Source organism: Danio rerio, chromosome 4, assembly GCF_049306965.1.
Source record: "Danio rerio strain Tuebingen ecotype United States chromosome 4, GRCz12tu, whole genome shotgun sequence".
NCBI lineage: Eukaryota > Metazoa > Chordata > Actinopteri > Cypriniformes > Danionidae > Danio > Danio rerio.
In genome coordinates, this window is record NC_133179.1 from 33,419,407 (window position 1) to 33,431,765 (window position 12,359).

At 38.0% G+C, this 12,359-nt stretch overlaps 1 long non-coding RNA gene across 10 annotated transcripts in view; it reads right to left on the minus strand.

Moving 5' to 3' along the window:
- The window catches only part of LOC799039 (uncharacterized), a 118,482-nt gene that overhangs the window by 7,989 nt on the left and 98,134 nt on the right, over positions 1–12,359 (minus strand). For 4 of the 10 annotated variants that reach the window (XR_002458327.3, XR_012402199.1, XR_012402195.1 and 1 more), the window contains one exon: positions 5,667–8,394. The exons of 4 other annotated variants lie outside the window; for them this stretch is intronic. This is a non-coding gene — a long non-coding RNA (uncharacterized lncRNA). Of the gene's footprint in view, positions 1–422; positions 544–5,666; positions 8,395–8,489; positions 8,531–12,359 lie in introns of those variants that run through there. 2 more of the 10 variants (XR_012402200.1, XR_011010891.2) reach the window with 2 other exon arrangements.

Consider the following 12,359-nt stretch of genomic DNA (forward strand, 5'->3'; position numbering starts at 1 on the left):
TTTATTCAAACAATATAGGTAATATAAACCATAAAGTTAGTTTTATATTTACACACTCGTTCATTTAGAAGTCTCTATATTATTTACCATGTTACTTTGAATATTCGATGCAAGTGTGAATTAAAAACAATATTAACACTGTTTATTTGACAGTGAACACTGTTGTACTTTGATAGTCATTTGCTGCCAATATGATTTCACTATTTAGAGTTTGCAAATAATACTTTTAGGAAATTATATTAAGTGGAAGTCAGAATGTGTGAATATAAAACCAACTTTACCTCTAAGTTATGTAAAATAGTAACGTTGTATAAAGGGTTAAAATAATATTGTCAACAGCAGGTACATAATTTAGCATCGGATGAAAAAACCTTAAACTGTAATCAATCGGTTTATATAAGTGTAAAAGCTTGAAAACAAACCTTTCTCCTGTTGAAATAAAGCGCAAAAGCGGCGCCGCCTTATGACGTCACAGCACCCCGCCAAAATAAAAGTCATTTTGTTCAGCTTTTTTTTTTTTTGCTACTGTCATGAGTCATGACTTATTGATAAATTTCTCCCTCGTTTTCACTTTACACTATATCAGCTCTCTCTCACACACACAGACATATTTAGTATTTGAAGCTGATCAAAACATTTTAAAGATAATTTTGAAAAACCTTTTTAATTCACTTTATGACGACTTGCATGTCTAGAACCAGGCCCGGATTAAGAACTCAGGGGCCCCTGGGCACATTGTCTTGTAAGGCCCCCTACGTGGCCATACTGTATATATATATATATATATATATATATATATATATATATATATATATATATATATATATATATATATATTTTTATTTTTTTTTTTTAAATTTTTTTTTTAAGGGTATTTCAATGTATTGCCTTTACAAACTTATAAAGCATATTATTGCTATGGCATATAACGCACAATGCTTCTCCAATCCAGTTCTATGAATCTGAGTTCTATGAATCTGAGTCTTTCATAATACAAACACTGATTTACTGTCTCTCTCCTCCTCTCCCTGTATTTTCTCTACTCTTCTCGTGATGAAGACTTGATTATAAACCTAAAAGTATCCGAAATCACAGACACTATACCTCTTCTCTCCCGTCTCTCTCCTCTTCTAGGCCTTTCTCTCTCTCTCTCCCTCTCTCTCTCTCTCCTTTTCTGTCTGTCTCTTACACAATGAATCCAGTCCGCGCTGCGCTGCCGTTAGCCCCCTCCGCCTGGTTAATGCTAGCTACTCATTTAAAGTTACCATAACGTCTTCTTCTGTACCCTCATTCTCCTGATCATGGGTCTGTTTAAAGATGGTGTGTATGGAAAATGCCTCAATAAAGATGCCTCCTCTCCTCTTTCTCTCGCGTTTGCTAAATCCACTTGTCCACTCATTTTTGATCTATGACAGATATAACGTTACACTAAAGTCCGCTCAGTTTAGTGCGGGTTATTACAAAACTGACGTTTCCGCGCTTGACCAATTACAGCATTCTGTTTAGTTAAAGATAGAAAGGCAATTTAAATATAATAATAATATTAATATGTGTTCCCGACTTTTTGGCTCAGAGGAAATACAGTTGTCTAAGCAATATAGTTTTTGCAGAGAGGGAGTCACCTATAATAATAAGGCTAAACATTATTAAATACCCACGAGACACTTGTGACTTTATATCACATTTGCATTATTTTTAAAAAATGTTTCCTTCCTGTTAAAAATAAATATATTTCCAATCTGATATGTAAAGGGGAGAAAAAAAGTAGCACGAGTTCAGCTGTTGGTGGATTCGAACCGAGTTTATGATTAATCGCGTCAAAAGACGATGCGGGGCGCCTTACAAGGTACGCCACTGCGACTGTTGATAACAGCAGCTTTATACTTGTCTTGTCTCTATCAATCAGGCATCGATGGGCGTAAACCCTGAATAGCTTATTCCAACTAGATGCGCTATTTGCAATTGGCCAAAAAAGACACTCCGAAATTGTCTTTTTTTTTCTCCCCCCTCGCAGGGGCCCCTAGTGCGCACGGGCCCCTGGGCCTGTGCCCATAAGGCCCAATGGTTAATCCGGCCCTGTCTAGAACACATTACTAAATCTCATCCTTGTGATTAGGGTCTTTCCTATTTCTACAACTTCCTGAGTTTTTTATATATGAATTGTTTTCTCTTAGTGTCTGTTTCTTGTCATTCTTTATCTTCTGGAATCATATTTAACTTTACCTTAAAGAAGCATTAAAGGGGTAGTTCACAAAAATTACAATTCTGTCATTTACTCATCTCTACCAGTTCCAAACCTGTTTGAGTTTCTTCTGCTGAATGCAAATGAAGATATACTGAAGAATACGAGGGGCAAAAATGTCTTCACCCAAGTAATCAACATTTTGTTTTAGTTCCTGCCTGACTGCTTGAGTCCATAAAGTGATTATTTTCAATTTACACACCGGTTTCTCTTTCTTTCAGATTTTACCTCATTACTAGGGCCAAACAGAATCTTGACCTTTTTTGCTATTTCTTCTGAGAATTTTGTATAAAAATAAATAAATAAATAAAAACTGCGGATTTATGTGGTGTTATTTTGGGAGTATCTTAATTAAAAGCTTTTTACAATGCAAATCTATCTAGATCCACTTGTTTGGTAAACAAAACAAGTCTCTTCTATAATATCTCTACTAAAAGACAGAAAATATTACTTTACACACTGTATTGTAGATAAATTAAATAAACATTTTCATATTAGTTAATAATATTACTGAAATTAATGAAAAACTGAAAAAATAAATAAATGTACACACATTTATACAAGTAAATAAATAGACTCAATGATGGGCTAAATTCTGCGGATTTCTGTGCACACAGATTTTATGTGGGCCTACTTATAACCTTCTGGTGTTTCTATAAAAAATGTCACATTCTATTGGTGCATATAAATATGCTGCATTTACATCCATCAGGTGAGCAATCAGGGGCAATGCGGTGGCCCATGGATAGCATGTTCGCCTCACAGCAAGAAGGTCACTGGTTTGAGCCTCGGCTGGGTCGGTTGGCATTTCTGTGTGGAGTTTGCATGTCCTCAATGTGTTTGCATGTGTTTGCTCCGGTTTCCCCAAGTCCAAAGACATGTGGTATAGGTGAATTGGGTAAAAGCTCAAATTGACTCTAGTGTGAGTGTGTTTGTGTGTGTGAGTGGATGTTTCCCAGGGATGGGTTGCAGCTGGAAGGGCCTTTGCTGTGTAAAACATGTCCTGGATAAGTTGGCGGCTCATTCCGCTGTGGTGACCCCACATTAATAGAGACTAAGCCGAAAAGAAAATGAATAAATGGTGAACAATCAGATTTTCTTGCACAGCTTTTGCATTAACACTCTTATACTAGTCATGTTAGCAGTTGGAGAAAAAATCTTGTCATAGTTCACACCTTTTTGCTGGCTGTACCATTTGGCAAAATACCATGTTTTGTATTTGTCAGACCATCACTATCTCTCTCAATTGTAAAAAAACAATTTACCCCCTTTTTCTTTGCCTTTAGTTAGGTTGGTAAGAGTAAAGGTTACAATTTCTTTTAACGATTGCATGTCTTCATTCACAGCTTTAACCCATGTGAGCGACAGTTCATGTGTTCATATATACTGTGTCGCTCACATGCTGCAGAGAAGTGTCAAAGTGAGTCTTGCTGACAGCGGCTTGGTAAATGCATTGGTCAAGGCTCACAAAGTTGTCATTTTAAATATAATTATATTACAAATAAATAAAAGTTTTATTATTATTATAAAACTATTATTATTATGCAAATATTTTAAATAAATAACAGAAATCAATCAGCGAAATAAGATCTTATAAAAATATTTTGCATGAATTTTAATTTCACGAGTTTCATGAGAATTCTAGAGAACACAAAATAATAATGTATAGAATTATCCCTGACTCTGACAGCAGTGAAATAATGATAACCCACTTCTAGCCCAAATAAACCTTAAATTTGGTCTTTGTTTCACCAGCAGGTCCTATTGTGCTGAGACTAGATTTTTTTCACAATTTCAGTCCTCATAAAACTTGTTTATGAAACAATCTTTTTATTTTATATCGAAATAAGTCTTTATTTTAGGATTTTTTTTTCTTTATTGGATAGGAAGGATAGCCATGGTGACATTCTTAATTCCAAAAACTTCTGCTTAAAACATGTTTTTTTTTTTTTTTTTGTCATTCTAAAGAGTTTTACAGATTTGTTAATGTTATTCCTAAAAACATCATAGTATTGATCAGAGGTATTCTTTCACACTATTCTGTAATGTTTTCTCTTTCATCTCTGTTTTTGGTCAATTTATGTTTTAGAGATCCAAAATGTAGTAAGTTTTTAAGGAATATTTTTATTCAAAAGCTTAATCCTAATCAGCTCAGACCTCATTTCATTTTTAAAGATTTTAATTCACAGGAATTAGAAAAAATAAGAACAAGTTACATTTCTTACCCAATTCTGCCCAAAATTAAAGAGCTTAAGTTTAAAATGATTACTGATGTGTATCCATCAAAATAATTTCTGAGATTAATATTTGATACTGAGGATAACTTTTGTCAACTTTGGCAAAGTTATACTGAAAACACTGAGCATATTTTCTACAATTGCATATACTCATGTACATGACAGAATGCCTCATGTCAATATCCATGTAAACCTTTTTTTGTTTGCTATAAACTAGTTAAATTTGGTAAAACTTAAGAAAAATTGTACACAGCATTACCTGGTTAATAACCTTTTTAGCTTTATAAAATTTTTCATTCATAAATGAAGTGCTTCAGTAGTCTGTTGAGTACTGGAATTACAACAAACTACTTAAGCTCTCATTCACAATAGTGACACTGGGTTTCCCATACAACAATTTATTTGTAGTAATGTGGGAGTTTTCACATGAACATATATTTAAAGGCAACCAGTCGTGTACAGACAGTTTAATTGTCTTCATGAAGAAAACTTGTCTTCATTTGTTACCCACAACACATCAAGATTTGATCAAGTCAAAATCTCATAATCTGACACAAATCTGATCTGTCGTAACAGGCAAATGGCATTGTGTAGTCTGAACAGGGCTTTAGGGAGTCTGCTTCAGTTGCTCACAGTCATTGCCTTATGGCAAGTTTACACCGCACAAGTTTAGGCGGACTTTCATTCTCCAACAAGTTTAGTGAAACTGCAGACAAAAGCCCAAAACTTGAGGCAAATGGTTGTTTGTTCACACGAGTGAAATCCGACAATGTGAATGATCGAAAACACAATCTAAAGCTATACTTTCACCTGGCACCACATCGCACACCTCCTCTGACTGCGCGCACACCTCACGACGCGGACAAGGCTTTTATACTCACCGCATTCTTTGCTGTGATATTCTTTAAAACGACAGGGGGCGGCCAAAAGAATCTGACCATGAAGTCAGATAAATAAACAAAGTAGTAGAAAATTTCCGGAACTACGTCATATCATTACCATCATTCAAGATTTTTAAGCTAATTATTTTTATTGTGTTTATAAGTTATTTGAATTATTATAAGCATTTTTAGAACCATTCAAGATTTTTTAAATCAAACTTTGATGCATCACTTTCTTTTGTTCATATCTCAGACAGTTTTACCCATTGAAGTTTATTAAAATATTAATGACAAAAGAACATGGGCTGCTCTACAAATATATTTTATTATGGCAAAAATAAAAGCAAAAAAGTACACTGACTAAAAAATACATGTTTTTTTTTTTAGATTTAGCCCACTCCACAATTCACACATTATTGTCTGGCTAGTTTCTGTCCTATACTTATGCTAAAAAGGGAATAATGGTCCAACACTTCTGACCATGATCACAAATAAAGCCTAGAAAAACAGGGCATCAGTGTATTGTAAGCCAATAGGGTCAACTATTCCTTTCCAGTTATCAAAAAAATAATTTGTTCCTTAATTATAGTTTTGATATCAAATTGTTTTAAATTTAAAATTGTAACGTATAAATCAGTGTAAAACCTGCGACTAATGGAAAAACATATTCTGTAATCAGGGCCGGAGTGGGACTCTTTTTCAGCCCTGGAGTTTCAAGCCTCAGACCGGCCCACCTCAGTTCACCACTGACTATATTAAAATAAGGTTATTTCCAATTCAGTTTCTAATTACACTATCACGTCTTTTTTTGAGAAAACAGCTCTTTCAGAACTTCAAATGTTCAACAACCCTTACAGTATTATGTCTTAACAATAAAAATGAAAAAAAAAAAATTGTTACTCAGACAAGGACCAAACCCAGGTTGGCCGCGTCTTTATCTAACCGTACTAACCACTGTACCACAACAGCTGTACGGTGAATGGTGACTTATCTAGTTATATCATCTGCAAGCTATATAACCTGCAGGCTGCATCCTGCTCACGAGGCTACGAGAAAATAGATAAAAAGAGCAGAGCTGCGGTAAAATAATAAGAAGGCTGTGGTCAAGTAAATAAATAAATTATTTTTAAAAAGTGTGACTGCTGAGAGCAACAGATTCTGGAGCTAGGGACACCGGCCCTCGCGGCCAAAAAAAGGATCGGCCCACCGGGAATTCTCCCGGTCCTCCCGATTAGCCAATCCGGGCCTGTCTGTAATTATGTACCTGGGTCTCCACTTTTGCCATGGCCTCTTTGACTTTTAAAGAACATCCTTCAGGTTTTTACAAACTTTTAACAAAAGCTGTCCTCTTTCCCATGGCTGGTGCAATTTCTAGCCAAGAATTATTGGTCATCTGGTGATCTCTATGATCATGGATCATAAGGATGTCTGTGCAGGCGTACGTTTCAGGCAAAGTCTCAAATGCGGCACCATTGCGTACTGTTGCTCAAAGTGATTCATATTCAACTCAAATCATAATCTGGCGCTGCGCGCACTGTTTGCTTGAGTCTCAAAAAAAAAACATACACTCCGCCGGCCGAAATTATGTCGCGTTTACCCAAAGCAAACCTCTGCAAACTCCGCGATGACATCACATTTGCTGCACGCACTCAAGCAAACAAGCGGACGCATCAATTATAAACCAGGCTTAAGCGTGTAGGACAGTGTTCCCTGCATCTCCCTTAACACTTTCTCCTCCCTAATCTTTCTAATTCTATATTCAGAGCCGAAAATTAGTTTGAAGTGTGCAATTTGCACAAAATAAAATAATCAGTTCATAATAACTTGAAACACATATAAAGGTATTCAGCTTTTTATGCAGCCCTGTAGAAACTCTCACAACCTGGCACATCCTCACCCCTCTTCAGTTATTGAGTTTAAATCTTCAGGCGTTCCAAGGGTTTCATTATCAGTAACTTGATATGTATTCAAGAGTTCACACTTGTTTGACATGCTGTCCTGGGAAAGAGCCCCAAGCTCCGCTGGACAAGGCCTCATTTTTGCTCTGCATTGTGAAGCTTCAGGTGAGTGCTGAGACTTCTTTTACATTTAAAGCCCTTTCCACACTCACTGCATCTTAAACGATCCTCTCCTGAGTGAGTCTTCATGTGTTGCTTCATAGAGTCTTTGCGTGTGAAGGTCTTTCCACACCGATCACATGTGAACACTATGGTTCCAGTGTGACCATCCATGTGGTTCATGAGGCTAGCTTTGGTTGTGAAACTCTTTCCACACTGAGCACATGCAAACGGCTTCTCTCCGCTGTGACTTATCATGTGGTGTTTGAGTGAGCCTTTATATGGGAAACTTTTACCACACTCTGTGCATGTGTAAGGTTTCTCTCCAGTGTGGATCCTCATGTGGATGTCAAGGTAGTGCTTTTGAGAAATACTTTTCCAACACTGTGTGCAGGTAAAAATTCTTTCTTCATTGTGTGTTCTCATGTGGATTTTAAGGGTGACATTTTGCTTAAAACTCTTTCCACACTGAGAGCAAGAGTAAGGCTTCTCCCCAGTGTGAATTCTCATGTGCACTGCCAAGTTTCCTGTTTTAGAGAAGCTTTTTCCACAATGTTGGCATGTATACTTCCTCTGCCCAGTGTGAATTCTCTGGTGCGCTGCAAAGTTTCCTGCATGATAGAAGCTTTTTCCACACTGTTGGCATGTGTACGGCCTCTCTCCAGTGTGAATGCTCATGTGGTTTTCAAAGCCTTGTATATAACCAAACCTCTTTCCACACTGTTTGCAGGTGTAAGGTTTCTCTTTAGTGTGAACTCTCATGTGAATATCAAGGTTTGACTTTTTACTGAAACTCTTTCTACACCGTGTACAGCTGTAATTACACATAGACTTGGATTTCCGAGGTCTTCCACGTGATGAAGTCTTTTTAGACAGTGTGGGTTTTTCATCAGTCATTATTACTTGGTGTTTCTCAAACTGCTGTTTCTCTTCCTTTTCATTCTGATGAAGAGTCTCTTCTTTCAGCACCATCAGGTCTTTAAATGAAAAAAAAGTTAACTTTAGTTTGAAGGTTCAAAGCGAGAAGCATGAGATGGATGTTTCACCCAAAAATGAAAATGATAAAAATTACCATTTACTCTCCATCATGCAGTTTTAAACATTTCCTTTCTTCTGGAACACAAAGAAAACTAGAGTTTTTCACAATATCTTTTTTCTGTGTTCAGCTGAATCAAGAAACTCATAAAGGTTTAAAACCACACGAGGAAGAGTAAACGGTGAGGCTATTTTCATTTTGTCGTCAACTATCCCTTTACAGGGTTCCTATAATTAACCCTTTTATTTTTTTAACAAAATGTAAAATAAGTCTTTGGCGTTCCCAGAATGTGTCTGAGGTTTCAGCTCAAAATCAGATCATATACCTTGCAGAATATTTCATTTTGGGGGTCAGAGGAAAACCAAGTTTTTTTGTGCCTGTGGCTTTAAATGCAAATCATCAAATGCACTCGCTCTAGATTATTTGTGTTGTGTTCCCTCATGTACATCTTCCACTCGATTAAAAACATTTGTGACTTGCTTGCAAGTACGCATAATTCACGCTTATATTAGTGAGGCTGCATTATTGTATTTAAATTATGCTATTGCTTCCCAGTACTGGGTTGCAGCTGGAAGGGCATCCGCTGTTTAAAACATATGCTAGATAAGTTGGTGGTTCAATCCGCTGTGGCAACTGCTGATAATTAAAGGTACTGGGCTGAAGGAAAATGAATGAACTTATGCAAATGCTTAATGCCTCGTTTGCTGTTAACTGAAGTGATGAGATGGCAAGATGACATACTTTCCTACTTGTTTTCATTAATTTGTACTTTTTTCTTTGTTTTCTTGCCTTTGTGCATGTCCTGAGGCTTTGCTGAAGACCTACGTGGTGACAATTTATATAGCTGACAATATGCAGAAATGCCAGATAAAAAGGCATTTTTGGATCTTTCCTGCTGGAGATACTGTTGTCCAAAAAAAAACTTAAAACGGAGAAACAACCTTAAATATACCATTTGGCGGTTTTATACATTAAAAATGGTTATCGTTCCATGCCCTAACAGCATAACATTTAAGCATAAACATTTTTAGTAGGGCTGCAACAACAGAACCAATAAAAATCAATTACTAAAAGCGTTGGCAACGAATTTCATAATCGATTCGTTGTGTCGCGGGACACAGAGACATTTGAATGTTTAAAAAAAAAAAAAAACACTTCAGTTCAGCGTGGAGTGAACACGGTCTCTCTCTACTTTTTTACACTGATAATGAGTTCAGCGCCTCAAAGACAGGGATGAGGAGGAAGAGAGATCAGGGTAAATCACTACAAATTCCTACTTATGTTTCAATTTGAAGTGAGGACCATGTTGTTGTCCCTGGTGCTGGTGTTTTACTCGTTATCCAGCGTGACAAGCATGACAAGTTAGTGTTAGCTCATCATATCATCACAATTATGCAGTGTTTTAACTGTCTAATGCTTATTTTATATTTTAGACATGCAAATACACACAAGTACTAGCCCTCTACTGCACGGTGTAACCTTATGGCAACATGATACTTATGTTCATTTCCCTGCCACTATTTCTTTAAGACCAACATATTTTTTTTTTGTTTGAAAGAGAAGACCTTAGTGAAGCCAATGATGTGCCTTGGTTAAGTCACATGACATCCAGTGTTTTTCTGTAGTGCTATTTCTGACAGACTGGCGTTTATTGTGAGTAGTTGCTAAATGCAAATGCAAACGTCAATAAAAACATTTTACATTACATTTTACATTTAGTCATTTAGCAGACGCTTTTATCCAAAGCGACTTACAAATAAGGACAAGGAAGCAATTTACACAAATAAGAGCAACAATGAATAAGGGGTATAGGCAAGTTTCAGGTCTGTAAAGTCTAAGAAGGGAAGTATTAGTAGTATTAGTTTTTTTTTTTTTTTTTTTGATACAGTTAGTGTGATATTCAGAGAGGCAATTGCAGATTAGGAAGTGTAGTGGAGACTAAATAGTTGAGTTTTTAGTCGTTTCTTGAAAGTAGCGAGTGACTCTGCTGTTCTGATGCAGTTAGGGAGTTCATTCCACCAACTGGGCAGATTGAGCGTGAGCGTGAGCGTTCGCGAAAGTGATTTCTTCCCCCTTTGGGATGGAACCACGAGGCGACGTTCATTCACAGAACACAAGTTTCTGGAGGGCACATAGATCTGCAGAAGTGAGCGCAGATAAGAAGGAGCAAGGCCAGAAGTCACTTTGTAGGCAAACATCAGAGCTTTGAATTTGATGCGAGCAGCAACTGGCAGCCAGTGCAAACGGACTAGCAGCGGAGTGACATGTGCTCGTTTAGGTTCATTGAAGACCACTCGTGCTGCTGCATTCTGGAGCAGCTGAAGAGGCTTGATAGAGTTAGCTGGAAGCCCAGCTATTAGAGAGTTGCAGTAATCCAGTTTGGAGAGAACAAGAGCTTGAACAAGGAGTTGAGCTGCATGTTCAGATAAGAAGGGTCGGATCTTTCTGATGTTATAGAGTGCGAATCTGCACGATCGAGCAGTTCTAGAAATGTGGTCAGAGAAGCTTAGTTGGTCATCAATCGTTACTCCAAGGCTTTTCACCATTTTGGATGCAGTAATAGTTGCCCCATTCATCTGGATTGAAAAGTTATGGTGTAGAGTCGAGTTGGCAGAAACTACAAGCATTTCAGTTTTTGCGAGGTTCAGCTGAAGATGATGATCTTTCATCCAGTGTGAAATATCCAACAGGCAGGCTGAGATGCGAGCTGGAACCGAGGGATCATCAGGATGAAAAGAGAGGTATAGCTGGGTATCATCAGCATAGCAGTGGTAGGAGAATCCATGTCTCTGGATGACTGGTCCTGGAGATGATGTGTAGATGGAGAAGAGAAGTGGCCAAAGAACAGAGCCTTGAGGTACCCCAGTGTTTAGATGCTGTAGGTTGGACACCTCTCCCCTTCAAGACACCATGAATGACCTGTCAGTGAGGTAAGATCTGAACCATTGTATAACAGTGCCCGCAACGCCCAGTGACTCAAGCGTATATAGCAGGATCTGGTGGTTGACAGTGTCAAAAGCAGCTGACAAGTCCAGCAAAATGAGGACTGATGATTTAGAGTCTGCTTTAGCCAGTCTGAGATCCTCCACGACCGAGAGCAGGGCAGTCTCAGTTGAGTGGCCTTTCTTAAAGCCGGATTGCTTGTTGTCCATGAGATTGTTTTGAGTAAGAAAGTCCAGGACTTGATTGAACATTACTTTCTCCAGAATCTTGGCCATGAATGGAAGCAGGGATACTGGTCTGTAGTTTTCAAGTAGCGTATGGTCCAGGTTGGGTTTCTTTAGCAGTGGGGTTACCCTAGCCTGCTTAAATGAAGTGGGGAATAAACCAGAGTCAAGAGATGTGTTAATTATGTTAGTCAGTGTTGGTATGACTGCAGGAGAGATGGCTTGCAAGAGATGAGAGGGAATGGGATCGAGTGGACAGGTGGTTGCATGGCTAGATAGCATGAGTTTGGACACCTCAGACTCAGAGAGCTAAGAAAAAGAGGTGAGTGTGTGTGGTGTTGGTGGTGTACCTTGCGTGTTTGTTGTAGGTGCAGCAAATTGAGCACTGATTTTTGCAGTTTTGGTGCAAAAGAATGTAGCAAAGTCATCAGTAGTAAGTGTGGAGGATGCGTGTGGAGGAGGAGGATAGAGGGAGGAAAATGTTTTAAAAAGTAGGCGAGGATTAGTGGCATTGTTGATTTTCAGACGGTAATACGTCTGCTTTGCAGAAGTAACCTCAGCTGAGAAAGAGGACAGAAGAGTTTGGTATGTTAAGAGCTGTGCAGGATTTTTAGTTTTCCGCCAAATTCTCTCTGCAGCCCCAAGTTTTGAGCGATGCTCACGGAGAGCATCCGAGAGCCAGGGTGCAGGAGGACTGGCACGGGCTGGCCTGGATGCAAGAGGACATAATCGGTCTAGA